The sequence below is a fragment of the Mustelus asterias genome, unplaced genomic scaffold, assembly GCF_964213995.1.
Source record: "Mustelus asterias unplaced genomic scaffold, sMusAst1.hap1.1 HAP1_SCAFFOLD_3199, whole genome shotgun sequence".
Lineage (NCBI taxonomy): Eukaryota > Metazoa > Chordata > Chondrichthyes > Carcharhiniformes > Triakidae > Mustelus > Mustelus asterias.
The window spans coordinates 22501-25000 of record NW_027593144.1 but is presented as its reverse complement, the minus strand read 5'-3'; the positions used below and the strand labels follow the sequence as shown (position 1 = coordinate 25000).

The following is a 2500-nucleotide window of genomic DNA, read 5'->3' as shown; positions in this document are numbered from 1 at the left end:
TCTGTGTAACTGTGTCTCCCCCCATCTCCCCTTCACCCCCCTCTGTGTAACTGTGTCTCCCCCCATCTCCCCTACACCCCCCTCTGTGTAACTGTGTCCCCCCATCACCCCCTCTGTGTAACTGTGTCCCCCCCATCACCCCTACACCCCCTCTGTGTAACTGTGTCCCCCCCATCTCCCCTTCACCCCCCTCTGTGTAACTGTGTCTCCCCCCCATCACCCCCTCTGCGTTACTGTGTCCCCCCCATCTCCCCTTCACCCCCCTCTGTGTAACTGTGTCCCCCCCATCACCCCCTCTGTGTTACTGTGTCTCCCCTACACCCCCTCTGTGTTACTGTGTCCCCCCCATCACCCCCTCTGTGTTACTGTGTCTCCCCTACACCCCCTCTGTGTTACTGTGTCCCCCCCATCACCCCCTCTGTGTTACTGTGTCTCCCCTACACCCCCTCTGTGTTACTGTGTCCCCCCCCATCACCCCCTCTGTGTTACTGTGTCTCTCCCCATCACCCCCTCTGTGTAACTGTCTCTCCCCATCTCCCCTGCACCCCCCTCTGTGTTACGGTGTCTCCCCATCACCCCTACACCCCCTCCCTTCAGCCCCTCTCCCTCATTCCCTCTCTCATTCCCATGCCTTCATTCCCCTTCTTTATTTCTCATCCCCCTCTCTCTCTCAATCTCTCTCTCTCTCATTTCCTCCCTCCCTATTTCCCAGCCTCTCTCTTTTTGTCTCTCATTCCCCCTCTCCCTCAGTCTGTCTCTCATTCCTTCTCTCCCTCCCTATTTCCCTCCCTCTCTCTCTTTCCGTCTCTCATTCCCCCTCTCCCTCAGTCTGTCTCTCATTCCTTCTCTCCCTCCCTATTTCCCTCCCTCTCTCTCTTTCCGTCACTCATTCCCCCTCTCCCTCAATCTGTCTCTCATTCCCTCTCTCCCTCCCTCTTTCCCTGCCTCTCTCTTTTTGTCTCTCATCCCCCTCTCCCTCAGTCTGTCTCTCATTCCCTCTCTCTCCCTATTTCCCTCCCACTCTCTTTCTGTGTCTCGTTCACCCCTCTCTCCCTCAACCTCTCTCTCTCTCTCACACACACACTCATAACCCCCTCTCTCTCTCCCTCAATCTCTCTCTGATTGCTTCCCTCTTTCTCTCTCACTCCCTCCCTCTCAATCTCTCCCCTCGATCTCTCTCATTCCCTCTCTCTCATTCCCTCACGCACTCATTCACTCTCTCATCTCCCTCTCTCTCATCCCTCTCTCTCTTTACCTCATTCTCTCTCTTCCATCTCTCTCTCATTCCCCCTCTCTCTCCCTCATTCCCTCTCTCACTCATTATCTCTCTCTCTCACCCATTCTTCTCCTTCAATCTACCTCCTATTCCTTCTCTCTCTCATGCCCTCTCTCTGTCATTCCTGACATCCCTCATTATCTCTCTCCCTCAACCTCTCTCTCATTCCCTCTCTCTTTATTTCTCTCTCACTCCCTCTCTCACCCCTCAACCTCTCTCTCACTCATCAACCTCTCTCTCATCCCCCCCCCCCTATTCCCTCCCTTTTCCCCTCAATTTCTCTCTCATTCCCTCTCTTTTCCAACTCCATCCCTCTCTCCCCCCATATACATCCCTCTCCCTGTCTCATTCCCTCTACCCCCTATCTGTCTCCCTCTCTCACTTAATCTCTCATCCCCTCCCTCCTCCCTCTTCCCCTGTCATTCTCCCTCATTCACTCTCTCCCTCTCTGCCTCCCTCTCTTCTTCCCTCCCTCTCCCTCTATCTTACTCATTCCCTCTCTCACCTTCTCTCCTTCCCTCTCTCTTTTTCCCTTCTTATTCCCCCTCTCTCCCCCTCTCCCCTTGCCTTTTCCCTACTCTCCCCCTCCCTTTCGTATTTCCTGTCCCCCTCTCTCACTCCCTCCCTCTCCCCCTCTCCCTTCTCCTCTCTCCCCCTCCTATCTCACTCCCTCCCTCTCCCCTTCTCTCTCCCTTCCTATCCTTTTCTCCCTCACTCTCCCCTTCTCACTTCTCCTCTCTCCCCCGCCTCTCTCACTCCCTCCCTCTCCCCCTCTCTCCCGCTCCCTTACCCCTCTCTCTCTCTCTCTCTCCCTCTTTCTCCCTTTTCCCCCTCTCCCTCCCCCTCTCTTTCTCTCCCCTTCTCGCTCCCTTCTCCTTCTGCCTCTCTCACCTCCCCTACCCCTCTTTCTCTCTCCCTCTCTCCCTTTTTCTCCCTTTCCCCCCCTCTCCCTCCCTCTCTCTCTCGCTCCCTCCTTCTGCCTCCCTCTCCCTGTCTATCCCTCTCTCTCATTCTCCCTTGCTCCCTCTCCCTCTCTCTCCCGATGCCCTATCCAGTCTCCCGCCTACCTTCCTGGCTTGAATAGCTTCATCTCTGCTACAATCCCTAACTCCGAATCCCGGAATTCCCTGTCCATCAATGAATTAAGTTGCTGCCATCGTATAGGTTACAGTCTTGTGTTACAATGTCTCTTTCCTCCTTTCTCTGTCTGTCTCTGTGTCTTTC

The 2500-nt window shown here is 55.0% G+C and overlaps 1 protein-coding gene across 1 annotated transcript in view; it reads left to right on the top strand.

Moving 5' to 3' along the window:
• The window catches only part of LOC144490358 (homeobox protein Hox-C8-like), a 9068-nt gene that overhangs the window by 1343 nt on the left and 5225 nt on the right, over positions 1-2500 (top strand). The window lies entirely within an intron of this gene.